This window comes from Schistocerca serialis, chromosome 12 (assembly GCF_023864345.2).
Source record: "Schistocerca serialis cubense isolate TAMUIC-IGC-003099 chromosome 12, iqSchSeri2.2, whole genome shotgun sequence".
NCBI classification, from domain to species: Eukaryota; Metazoa; Arthropoda; class Insecta; order Orthoptera; family Acrididae; genus Schistocerca; species Schistocerca serialis.
Genome location: NC_064649.1, coordinates 38,969,513 through 38,983,688, shown reverse-complemented (window position 1 = coordinate 38,983,688; position 14,176 = coordinate 38,969,513).

Sequence of the window (14,176 nt, the reverse complement as noted above, 5' to 3'; positions counted from 1 at the left end):
TTGCAACCTACATACTGAATTGTTTGTTGGATGTATTCCAGTCTCTGTATTCGTTAATAATTTTTGCCCTCTAGTACCATGGAAGTTAGTTCCTGAGGCCTTGACTCATGTTTTATCATCCTGTCTCTTTTTCTTGTCAGTTTTCCATACATTCCTTTCTTCGTCGATTCTGCAGGAAACCACCTCATTCCATGCCTTATCAGTCCATCTAATTTTCAACATTCTTCTGTAGCACCATGTCCCAAATGCTTCAATTCCCTTCTGTTCCATACAATGGTGTGCTCCAGCTGTACAAACAACTGACAGAGTTGAAAACAAATAAATCTTCAGGGCCTGATGGAATCTCAATTTGGTTTCTCAAAGAGTACTCTACAGCACTGGCCCCTTATTTAGCTTGCATTTATTCACAAAAAATTGCATGTAACTTCTGTGTATAAGAAGGGCAAAAGAACAGACCTGCAAAATTACAGACCAATATCCCTAACATTAGTTTGCTGCAGAATCTGAATATAATACATTTTCTTGAGACTGAGAAGCTTATGTCAACGAATCAGCATGGTTTTAGAAATCATCACTCGTGGGAAACACAGCTTGCCCTTTTCTCACGATATACTGAGAACTATGGATGAAGGGTGACAGGCAGATTCTCCAGCATCTGACGCAGTGCCCCATTGCAGGCTGTTAATGAAGGTATGAACATACGGAATAGGATCACAGATATGAGAGTGGCTCAAAGAATTCTTAAGTTACAGAATCCACAATGTTGTCCTTGACAACGAATGTTTATCAGAGACAAGAGTATTATCAGGGATGCCCCACAGAAATGTGATAGGACTGGTATTTTTTTCTATATGCATAAAATGATTTGGTGGACAGAGTGGGCAGCAATCTGTAGTAGTTTGCTGATGATGCTGTTTTGTACGGTAAGATGTTGAAGTTGACGGACTGTAGGAGGATACAAGATAACTTACACAAAATTTGTAGTTGGTGTGATGAATGGCAGCTAGCTTGAAATTTAAAAAAAATTGAGTTAATGCAGATGAGTACAGAAAACAAGCCCACAATGTCCAGATACAGCATTAGTAGTGTCCTGTTTGACATAGTCACATCATTTAAATATTTGGGTGTAATGTTACCAAGCAATATGAAATTGAACGAGCATATGTAGACTGAGGTATGAAAGGCAAATGGTTCACTTCAGTTTATTGGGAGAATTCTAGGAAAGTGTGGTACATCTGTAAAGAAGAGCACATATAGGCCGCTAGCCCGACCTGTTCTTGAGTACTGCTCGAGTGTTTGGGATCAATACCAGGTCAGATTTAAGGAAGGCACTGAAGCAATTCCGAAGCAGGCCTGCTACATTTGTTACTGGTAGGTTCGAACAACAAGCAAGTGTTAAGGAGATGCTTCATGAACTCAAGTGAGATTTCCTCGAGGGAAGACAACGTTCTTTTCAAAGAACACCATTGAGAAAATTTAGAGAACCAGCACCTGGAGCTGAATGCAGAACAATTATGTAGCCTCCAACATACATAGCGCGTAAGGACCACAAAGATAAGACACAAGAAATTAGGGCTCATGTGGAGGCATAGAGACAGTCGTTTTTCCCTCATTATATTTGAGTGGAACAGGAAAGGAAATGATTAATAGTGGTATGCATCACCCTCCACCATGCATCGTAAGGTGGGTTGCAAAGTATCAATGTAGAAGAAGTTGTAGATACATTCTCAGAAATTTCTTCCTCAAAGTAAGACAGTGTTTAATAATAGTAGACTTCTCTTGGCCAGGAATGCCCACTTTTCCTCTGCTAGTCTTCTTTTTATACTGTCGTTCCTTCACCTGTCATGAGTTATTTTGCTTCCGAGATAACAGAAATCCTTAGCTTCATCTACTTTGAGATCAGCAATTTTGATGTTAAGGTTCTTGCTAATCTCATTTCAGCCACTTCTCGTTACTTTTGTCTTCTGGTTTTCTCTCAATCCATATCCTGTATTTGTCAGACTGTTCATTAAATTCAGCAGATCTCGTAATTCTTCTTTACCTTCACTGAGAATAGCAATGTCATCAATTTTGCAACTGATATTCTTTCACCATGAATTCTATCCCACTCTTGAATCTTCCTTTCCTTTCCATCATTGCTTCTTTGATTTATAAATTAAACAGTAGGGGCAAAAGACTGTACCCTTGTCTTACACTCCTTTTTAATCAGAGCATTTCATTCTTGGTCTTGTAATTGTTCCCTCTTGGTTCTTGTACGCACTTTATATTACCTGACTTTTCCTATAGCTTACTCCTATTTTTCTCAGAATTTTGAACATCTTGCATCACTTTCATTCCTGCACCTTTTTTTTCCAGATCGCCAAATCCTATGAACGTGTCTTTTCTCCAGTCTTGTTTCCATTATCAAATGCATCAGAACTGCTCCTCTGGTACCTTTACCTTTCCTACAGAAAGAAGATTGTCATCTAACAGATCTTTAATTTTCTTTTCCATTCCACTGTATATTATTCCTGTCAGTACCTTGGATGCGTAAGCTGTTAAGCTGATTATGCAATAATTCTCGCACTTGTCAGCTACTGCTCTCCTCAGAATTGTGTCGATCATATTTTTCCAAAACTCTGATGGTATGTCGCCAGTCTTATAGCTTCTGCACATCAACTTGAATAATCATTTGGTTGCCACTTCCCCAACGATTTTAGAAATTCTGCTGAATGTTATCTATCCATTCTACCTAATTTGATCTTAATATTCTCAAAGCACTTTTTAATTCTGACACTAATACTGGATGTATCTCTTCCATATCAACTCCAATTGCTTCTTTTATCACATCATAGGAAAATTCTTCCTACTCATACAGACCTTCAACGTACTCCTTATGCCTATCCGTTCTCTCCTTTGTGTTCAGTGGAGGAATTCCCATTACACTGTTAATGTTGCCCTCTTTGCTTTTAATTTCGCCAAAGGTTGTCCTGAATTTTCTACGTGCTGGATCAGTCCTCCTGACAACCATTTATTTTCTGATTTCTTCACATTTTTCTGTACCCAGTTCACCTTGGCTTACCAGCACTTCATATTTTATTTCATTCATGAGTGTTTTCTATTGCTGTATTTCTGTCTTTTCCTGAACATTATTGTGCTTCCTTCTTTTGTTGATCACTTGTGAAGTATTTCTTCTGTTACCCAATGCTTCCTCCCAGTTACCTTTATAAAACTAATGTTTCAAACAATGGAAACTCCAGGCAGCAATATTAACAATGTATGAAAAGACAAATTGCTACTTACCATAAACAAGACACGTTAAGTTGCAGACAGGCACTATTATAAGACACTTACATTAAAATTTCAGCCACAGCCTTCATCAGAAAAAGATAACACACAGCATTCATACACACAGTCAAGCACACCTCACGCATACATGACTGCCAACTCCAGCATCTCAAGCCAGAATGCAGCTATCATATGGGATGCAACCACCAATGTGGAAGGGGAAAGGGAAGGGGAAGGGGAAGAGATAGTAGTGTATGGGTGGGGAGAAAGACGAATGCTGTTTAGTGGAGTGTGCAGGGACTAGACTGCCAACAGGAGGAGGTTGTGGGGCAAGGAGTTGGGAAAAAAAAGGGGGGCCGAAAAAGGAGAGGAGCGGGAAAAGATAGGCGACTGCATTGGCAGAGGGTGGTAAGTAAACAGCAGTGAAAAAAGAGAGGAGCGGGAAAAGATAGGTGGATGCGTTGGCAGAGGGTGGCAAGTAAACAGAGTGGGAGACAAGATATGGGAGGAGATGGTAGGGCAGAGAGGGTGGAATCTGTTGGGTGAGGGGTGTGGGGACAGCATGTTCCCGTAGGTTGAGGCAGGGATCATTATGGGAGCGGGGAATATGTTGTAAGGATAACTCCCATCTGTGCATTTCAGAACAGCTGGTGGTGGAGGGAAAGATCCAGATGGCTCAGGTAGTGAAGCAGCCACTGAAATCAAGTATGTTATGTTCAGTTGCAATCACTCTGGCAATGGCCATTCATCCCAGTGGACAGATGATTGGCAGTCATACCAACCAGCTCTGCAATGGGCATTTATATTGGTATGACTATCAACCAGCTGTCCACCAGGATGACCGGCCTCTGCCAAACTATGGGCAAGAGCAAAGTAGACCATCCTGTAGCACAACATGCAGCTGAATGTAACATACTTCAATTGTTGCTTCACTACTTGAGCCATCTGGATCCTTCCCTCCACCACCAGCTATTATGAACTTCACAGATGGGAGTAATCCTAACAACATGTTCTCCACTCCAGTAATTATCCCAGTCTCAACCTACAGTAGCATACTGCCCCCACACCCTCCACCCAGCAGTTTCTACCCTCTCTGTCCTAGCATCTCCTCTCAAATCTTGTCTCCCACTCTGTTTACTTGCCACCCTCTGCCAACGCACCCACCTATTTTTTCCTGCTCCTCTCCTTTTTCACTGTTTTTCTCCCCACCTCCCTGCCCTACAACCTCCTGATGCTGTGCCTATTGGCATTCAAGCCCTGCACAGTCTACCAGGCAGAACTTCCATTCCCCCCAACCGAACACTACTATCCCTTTCCCTTCCCCACCCCGTCCAGATTGCTGCTTGCATCCCACATGATAGATGCACTATGGCCCAGGCGGCTTGTGTGTATGATTGGTGTGTGTTTCTCTTTTGCTGATGAAGGCTGAGACAGAGAGCTTATGTAAATGTATTTTAATCATGCCTGTCTGCAACTTAACGTATCTTTTTCATGGTAAGTACCAATCTGTCTTTTCCTACGTTGTTAATGCTGTTAATGCATATGTTTTTGTCTTTCCAATATCTGTGATTGCTCTTTTTAAGAGATGTTCACTCCTTTCCTAATGAACAGTCTTCTGTGTTATTCCTTACAAAGGAATTCACATCTACTTCAGCCATAAGCAAGATCAAAATAATAAAGGAAAGAGCAAATGTAATCAATTATCATACAGTTAATGAACTGAGCAGTCAACGTGCATTAAAACATGGCCAAAATCATTGTATAAGAGAAAAAATTTCCAGCATCATCTGCCATTTTTTCCCATGCCAGTTTTAGACAGTTACAGCTTCATTTTAACCACAAACATTGACTTAATTCACTTCAAGCTTCACAAACTGTGGCATATCAGAGTATTAGCTCATAGCAAACCAAAGAGACTGTCTGCATACTTTATCCAAGCACACACAAGAATCATAAAAGAAGGTTGTATACATGGAAGACTCCTGGAGATACTAGAAGGTATCAGATACATTACATAATGGTAAGACAGAGATTTAGGAACCAGGTTTTAAATTTTAAGACATTTCCAGGGGAAGATGTGGACTCTGACCACAATCTATTGGTTATAAACTGTAGATTAAAACTGAAGACACTGCAAAAAGGTGGGAATTTAAGGAGATAGGACCTGGATAAACTGAAAGAACCAGAGGTTGTACAGAGTTTCAGGGAGAGGATAAGGGAACAATTGATGGGAATGGGGGAAAGAAATACAGTAGACGAAGAGTGGGGAGCACTGAGGGATGAAGTAGTGAAGGCAGAAGAGGATCAAGTAGGTAAAAAGACGAGGGCTAGTAGAAATCATTGGGTAACAGAAGAAATATTGAATTTAATTGATGAAAGGAGAAAATATAACAATGCAGTAAATGAAGCAGGCAAAAAGGAATACAAACGTCTCAAAAATGAGATCGACAGGAAGTGCAAAATGGCTAAGCAGGGATGGCTAGAGGACAAATGTACGGGTGTAGAGGCTTATCTCACTAGGTGTAAGATAGATGCTGCCTATCGGAAAATTAAAGAGACCTTTGGAGAAAAGAGAGCCACTTGTATGAATATCAAGAGCTCAGATGAAGGGAAAGCAGAAAGGTGGAAGGAGTATATAGAGGGTCTGTACAAGGGCAATGTACTTGAGGACAATATTATGGAAATGGAAGAGGATGTAGGTGAAGATGAAATGGGAGATACGATACTGCGTGAAGAGTTTGACAGAGCACTGAAAGACCCAAGTTGAAACATTGCCCCGGGAGTAGACAACATTCCATTAGAACTACTGACGGCCTTGGGAGAGCCAGTCCTGACAAAACTCTACCATCTGGTGAGCAAGATGTATGAGACAGGCGAAATACCCTCAGACTTCAAGAAGAATATAATAATTCCAATCCCAAAGAAAGCAGGTGTTGACAATTGTGAAAATTACTGAACTATCAGTTTAATAAGTCACAGTTGCAAAATACTAACGCGAATTCTTTACAGACGAATGGAAAAACTGGTAGATGCCGACCAAGGGGAAGATCAGTTTGGATTCCGTAGAAATGTTGGAACACGTGAGGCAATACTGACCTTATGACTAATCTTAGAAGAAAGATTCAGGAGAGGCAAACCTACATTTCTAGCATTTGTAGACTTAGAGAAAGCTTTTGACAACGTTGAATGGCATACTCTCTTTCAAATTCTAAAGGTGGCAGGGGTAAAATACAGGGAGCGAAAGGCTATTTACAATTTGTACAGAAACCAGATGGCAGTTATAAGAGTCGAGGGGCATGAAATGGAAGCAGTGGTTGGGAAGGGAGTGATGGTTGGTTTTTGGGGAAGGAGACCAGACAGCGTGGTCATCGGTCTCATCGGATTAGGGAAGGATGGGGAAGGACGTCGGCCGTGCCCTTTCAGAGGAACCATCCCGGCATTTGCCTGGAGTGATTTAGGGAAATCACGGAAAACCTAAATCAGGATGGCCGGACGCGGGATTGAACCGTCGTCCTCCCGAATGCGAGTCCAGTGTCTAACCACTGCGCCACCTCGCTCGGTGGGAAGGGAGTGAGACAGGGTTAAAGCCTCTCCCCGATGTTATTCAATATGTATATTGAGCAAGCAGTAAAGGAAACAAAAGAAAAATTCGGAGTAGGTATTAGAATACATGGAGAAGAAATAAAAACTTTGAGCCTCGTCGATGACATTGTAATTCTGTCAGAGACAGCAAAGGACTTGGAAGAGCAGTTGAATGGAATGGACAGTGTCTTGAAAGGAGGATAGAAGATGAACATTAACAAAAGCATAACGGGGATAATGGAATGTAGTCGAATTAAGTCGGGTGATGCTGAGCGAATTAAATTAGGAAATGAGACACTTAAAGTAGTAAAGGAGTTTTGCTATCTGGGGAGCAAAATAACTGATGATGGTCGAAGTAGAGAGGATATAAAATGACAAGGAAAGCATTTCTGAAGAAGAGAAATTTGTTAACATCAAGTACAGATTTAAGTGTCACGCAACTTTTCTGAAAGTGTTTTTATGGAGTGTAGCCATGTATAGAAGTGAAACATAGACAATAAATAGTTTGGACAAGAAGAGAATAGAAGCTTTCGAAATGTGGTGCTACAGAAGAATGCTGAAGATTAGATGGGTAGATCACATAACAAATGAGGAGGTATTAATAGAATTGGGGAGAAGAGTAGTTTGTGGCACAACTTGACAAGAGGAAGGGACAGGTTGGTTGGACATGTTCTGAGGCATCAGGGGATCACAAATTTAGCATTGGAGGGTAAAAATCCTAGAGGAAGACCAAGAGATGAATACACTAAGCAGATTCAGAAGGTTGTAGGCTGCAGTAAGTACTGGGAGATAAAAAGCTTGCACAGGATAGAGTAGAATGCAGAGCTGCATCAAGCCAGTCTCAGGACTGAAGACCAAAGCAACAACAACATGAATGACAGGTGACATTCAATTATCTTTTTTTCTTTTATGTGGAGAAGCCCATAGAGATATGCTAAGCTTTCAAACAATGTCTTTCCTCTCAGGTAACTAACAAAAACACACACAAAACTATACTATTCTAGCATTAAGGCAAATTAGGGTGAATTTTATAATAGCAGATTGCTACTTCTTCTTCTGCTCAGAGGTTTCTGTTCTTGATAAGTGACCTAGGAAAGAAAGATGGGGTTAAGTTGGAGATAGGAATTCCCGGGAGATAAACAGGAGATGTTTGGGTGGTAGTAGGGGAGGAATACAACTGTATGGACATCTGATCTGGGAGGGACAATATTCAGTGTTAACTTCCAGTCACTTTTGGTCAGAGGTGTTGTAGTGTCTGTTTTAAGACTGTGGACAGCTACTCAAAAGATAAACCTTCAATTTTTTTTTCAGAAATAAATTGCAGTAATTTAGAGAAAATCTTAGTCATGATGGACTGATTAGCATTCAATTTGGAGAGCACTACTTTCAGTGGTACCCTATTTTACATGAGGAGCATTCTTTCGTGCCTTCTCACACCTGTACTGCCACAGTCTTAGGAGCTGAGGCTGTGACAGTACGACCATCAGTCCAGAGAAAGATAAAAATAACTCTTGAAAATATGTAAAAGGTATTTCAAATCATTCTGCAGCAATGAGACTAAAGAAGATGAGAGAGAAAGATGAATAACCTAGTATAAGGTGTGTTTTCAAAAGTTGTGTCCTTGTGCGTAAGAAAATACGAAGATCTCACACAGACATTGCAGCATACTTTCTCTAGTCTCATGATGTTCATGACTGACGATGATAATTCATTTTGAATCAACAGCTGCAGCCATCCAATGAACACCAGATGCCAAAATGATATGTGAAATGGGGGACACATCCATCAATAGTTCATTTAAGTGTGTGTTACTTTGATCACACATTTTCCAACAACCAAAGGCAGTCACTGACAAAAGATGTACTTACAAGCCCTATTTGATGGTCTATGTCTAGAAAAACCACAACTATTATAAGTGGGAATGTGCAAAGTCGATGCAACAGGATTTAGAATCATTCTCTCAAGTTATTCCAGACAAACAACAAAACTGTTACTACTACTACTACTACTACTACTACTACTACTAATAATAATAATAATAATAATAATAAGCTCGTGTGCAGTTTACATTCATTACAGCCCCATGTGGGGGGTGGGGGCAGGGGTGGAAGAAAAAAGAAACCTCCTATCAATAACATAATAGGGAAAATTTGATACCAGTGAACATATGAAGTTCATGTCATTATTACATTTTGCACAGAGACATACTTCAAATGAAATATTTTGTTACAGAAACAGTAATTGTTCCTTAACTTGGTGCTAGGGAGGTATCATGGTGACTTAATATGCACTATGTACAGCATGGGATACGACATGATTGTGCCACTTCTACTGAAAAAGCACTATCAAGTGTTACTCAGGTTTTTTTTTTCCTTCTTCTAATGGAGAGAAACAATCTGAAATCTAAAGTGATGTGCCAGAACATTATGACTACTGGTCAAGGCAGTGTTGAACTCTGCCTGGTGCTGTTTGAGGCACAAAACACAATAAGGAAAATATACAAGTGGAGCAGAGAGAAATGGGGAATAATTCTAGCAATGATACAGGCCACAAATGAGTTACCATTCTAACAATGATACAGGAATTTTATTACAAATGGGTTTCCATTACAATAACAGTATGTGTCAAAAATGGGGAATTTCTCTAACACAAAGAACTTTGACAAAGAGCAGATTATTACGTACTGGCACCTGGTCGACTGAACACGTGCCACTGTCACGAGTATCTGTGGAAAGTGGTTGACAGGTGGAACCCACGAGTAGGCGACAGGTGGTGGATGCCACACCACCTCAGAGGCTAGGACCATGAATTGATGGAAATGTGTCACCTTGTAGGAGGAATCACATTTCCTGATACAACAGACTGATGGTAGTGTGCAGATATGCCATCATCCAGGTGAATGGGTGTTCAAAACATGCAACACACCACGGATGCAGCCTGTGGGAGACGATTTACACCGGGGGGGGGGGGGGGGGGGGGGGGGGGGGACATTCACCTAGGTTTCCTTGTAACCTGTGGTAGTAATCAAAGCCACTATGACAGCTATGCACTACTATACCGAACAAGGTGACACAGTGGTTAGCAGACTGACAAACCTGCGTCCGACCATAAAGATTTGAGTTTTCTGTGATTTCCCTAAAGCGCTCCAGCCAAATGCCGAGATGGTTCCTTTGACAGGACATGGCCAATTTCCATCCCCCTCCAAGCTTGTGCTGAGTCTCTAATGACCTTGATGGTGATGGGACATCAAACCCAATTTTTCTTCTTTTTTTTAGGTGCAGGCTATGTGAACATCAATGTGGACTACCTGCATTCCTTCAAGCTTGGTGACTTCGTTGATGGCGAAGACACCTTCCATCACGGTAACTGTCCATATCACTACATCAGACACATACTACAGCAGTTTGAGGAGCAAGACAGTAAACACATGTCGACATCTTGGCATCTTTTTTGATTTAACTAAGGTGTCTGATTGTGTTGACCACAAAATATGAGCCAACTCGACAGATTTCGACACATGTCACAGATCTGCATACAATATCATCCATTCTTACCTTCAATACAGGAAAACATTAAACTAAAGGTACTGAGGTGGCCACCCAATGGTTATAAATGGGCACAGCAGACAATGTCTCAGTAGCTCAGTAGGATTTGGAATGTTATGCACACGAAAATGATGCTTTGTTTGAACAAACTAAGACAGAGACAGGACCTAGGTCTATTACAGACCACAGTTTATATGAGAATCAAAGGAGTGAAGGCGCTCCATTTCACTGGTCGATAGGGGGAGGGGGAGGGGGGGGGGGGGGTGAGAGAGAGAGAGAGAGAGAGAATATTCATATATCCATCCCTTGAGAAAGCCTTGCTGCTGATAATTTGGTGTGTGCAAGGCAATGTACTTGTGCATTTACTGATTCAAGAGTTACCAGGACACTTCATACAGCTGATACAGGTACAAGCTTTATTTACACTGAGACCTCCTAATATCGTGTCGGACCCCCTTTTGCCTCGCATAATACAGCAACTCGATGTGGCATGGACTCCACAATTTGTTGGAAGTCCCCAGCAGAAATATAAATTTTTAACTGCAAACACGGCCAATATAAGGAGCTGCAAATCAAAATATGGAGAAATATCTAGCATTGCTGCCTCTACAGCCATTCATAATTGAGACAGTGTTACCAGTGCAGGATTTTGTGCACAAACAAAAGTCTGATGGGATTCATGTCACATGATCTGCATAGCCATATCATTCATTTGAACTGTCCAGAATGTTCTTAAAACCAATTACGGACATTATGGCCTGGTGACATGTCGCATTTTGATCCATAAACACTGCGTCGTAGTCTGCAAACGGGAAGTACATGAATGGCTGCAAATGGTCTCCAAGGGGCTGAACATAACCATTTCCAGTCAATGATCAGTTCAGGTGGCCCAAAGGACCCATCCATGTAAAAATAGCCCACACCATTATGGAGCAGCTGCCAGCTTGCACAGTGCCTTGTTGGCAACTTAGATCTATGGCTTCATGGGGTCTGCACCATACTCTAACCCTACCATCAGCTCTTACCAACTGAATTCGGGACTGACCAGGCCACAGTTTTCTAGTCATCTACAGTCCAATCAATATCGTCAAAAGCCCAGAGAGGCACTGCACTGCAGGCAATGTTATGCTGTGAGCAAAGCCACTCGGTCGCACTGGTCATCTGCCACCCTAGCCCACTCATGCCAAACTTTACCACACTGTCTGAATGGATATGTACATTGTACATCTCACATTGGTTTCTGAGATTATTTTACATAGTGTTGCTTCTCTATTGGCACTGACGCGTTTGGTCGATAAGTGAGGGCCGTCGGCCACTGCGTTGTCCTTTGTGACACGTAATGCCTGAAATCTGGTGTTGGAGTGTCCCACATGTCTACTTCCAACTACCACTCCACGTTCAAAGTGTGTCAATTCCCGTCGTGCAGCCATAATCACATCAGAAAACTTTTCACATGAGTCACCCGAGTACAACTGACAGCTCCTCCAATGCACTGCCCTTTTATACCTTGTGTACGTGGTACTACCACCATCGGTACATGTGCATATCGTTATCCCCCAACTTTTGTCACCTCAGCGCATAATGGATATGTACATGAGTCAATAGTGCATATAGATATGTACATGAGTCAATACAGACAACAATGTTAGCACCTCAAAGAGTAATACAGCAGTGAACATCAGAAAAGGCTTCCTAATCCTGTGCACAGTATTTTGAAGTAATAATCATGCAGCACGGCAAAATTGCTAGTGTTGCTTTCCATCAATTCCTAACTTCAGATGTGTGTTTTAAAGAAAAATAAAGCTGTCATCAAACTGAAGTCTGGATTGAACACCACAATGCTTTATTATGTGCGATCCTATTGGAAGCAGCATGCTGTTACTTTCCTCAACCCTTTGAACTGACTTATCCGGCCAGTTATAGGAAGACCTACTGTTTAGTAAGGACTGTGAATCATGGTGCAACTCTGTATTGCCAAATTAACAAACATTCCCAAAGGTGAAAAAAGTGGTAACTGACAGATAAAAATTACATTCGGGTACTACCATTGAGCCACACTTCTGTTTATACAGTTAGAGTTTTGGCAATGAACAGGGATTTATTTTTCGTACTCCAGCTTCGCAATTATGCTTATCATCTTTCTCAGAGCACATTTCTTCCTGACTTGAGGCACTGCATTTCTTAGGTTTCTGTGCTAGCAAATTGGCTGCCTGAGTACCATTCTTCTGAGTCGTTGGATTCACTAGAAGTCTTAGTTTTCTTTTGCCTCCAGCACATTTTATGAATTCAGTTACTTCATTATTTATGGTGCAAATCAAAAATTTGCTGTAGTATCCTGGAAATTGTTGTAAAGCAAGGAGATTCTGAATTGAAATCAGCTGTTACAGACAAATGATACAGGTGCAAATTACTGCTTTTCTGCTCACCATTTTTTTTTTTTTTTTTTTTTTTTTTTTTTTTTTTTTTTTTTTTTTTTTTTTTTTTTTTTTAGTAAGAGATTATACCAATAGCAACAGACAGCACAATAAATCTCAATTTTGAACATACCAACACACCAAAATTGGAGCATTCAAGCACAGTAACAAATCAGAATGGATTGGATGAACAAGCTTGGCACATTTAGCCTGATACAAATGCTAAGTAAACAGCATTCAGTTAATTTTTGGCTGTGTGTTTACCAAAACATTGCAGGACTATTGAACAGAGATTGCAGAATGCTACTCCAATTATACAGTATTCTCCTTTACATTTTCATAAGACCTACAAATTTTAATCATGAAACTTTTGTAAGTGTGACTATTTAGTGATAGAACACTCACTCCAGGAACCAAGATAAAAATATTGGATATCTCACTACTTCCATAAGTTTCCGCAGTGTGGCTCTTTTCACATAGTCTTAAGCTTTTTAAAGTATATAAATGCAACATTAGTTCTTAGTTGGTATTTTCTCCTCTTTTCAGTCAACTGTTGGAGAATAAACCCAATACATTTGCAGGTGTGCCCAGCTCAAAAACCACAATGTTTTTCTGTCAAAATTTAACCCCCCCCCCCCCCCTTTTTTTTGGGCAGTTCATTACGAATATCAAAGTGGGTCAAAGGTTCATTAAGAATAGCAAGGTGGGGCAAAGATTGAGTATTTCAGTGCTGTGATTCATTTTACCAGTGTAAGCAGCAAACCAAAACCAACAAAAATATGAGGGCTATCCACAAAGTACATTACGTTTTGGAATTAAAAATAAATAAAGATTGGAATTTTTTTTTACTATATACAGATGAAAGCCGCGCTTAAATACTACTTTTCTACATAGTTGCCATTTAAATTAAGGCACTTATTGTAGCGATGGGCGAGCTTGAAAATTCCTTCGTCGTAAAATTCGGCCGCCTGCGCCTTCAACCACGTAATGACTGTCTTTTGGGACAGAAAAGGTGTGATTTTTGTGGATTTCCTGGAAAGAGGCACTACAATAAACTCTCAAAGGTACTGCCAAACTCTGCACAACCTCAGAAGAGCAATACAAAACAAGCGCAGGGGAAAGTTGGGCTCAAAGATCTTGCTGATTCACGACAACGCCCAGACCCACACGGCAAATGGCACTCGTAAAGTTCTCGAATCTTTTAAGTGGGAGTTGTTTCCTCATCCACCAAACAGTCCCGACCTGGCACCGAGCGACTTCCACTTATTCCCAGCAATGAAGAAGTGGTTGGCTATGCAGCGTTTTGATGACGACGCACTGCTTCAAGAACAGGTAACTATTTGAAACTTCCTGGCAGATTAAAACTGT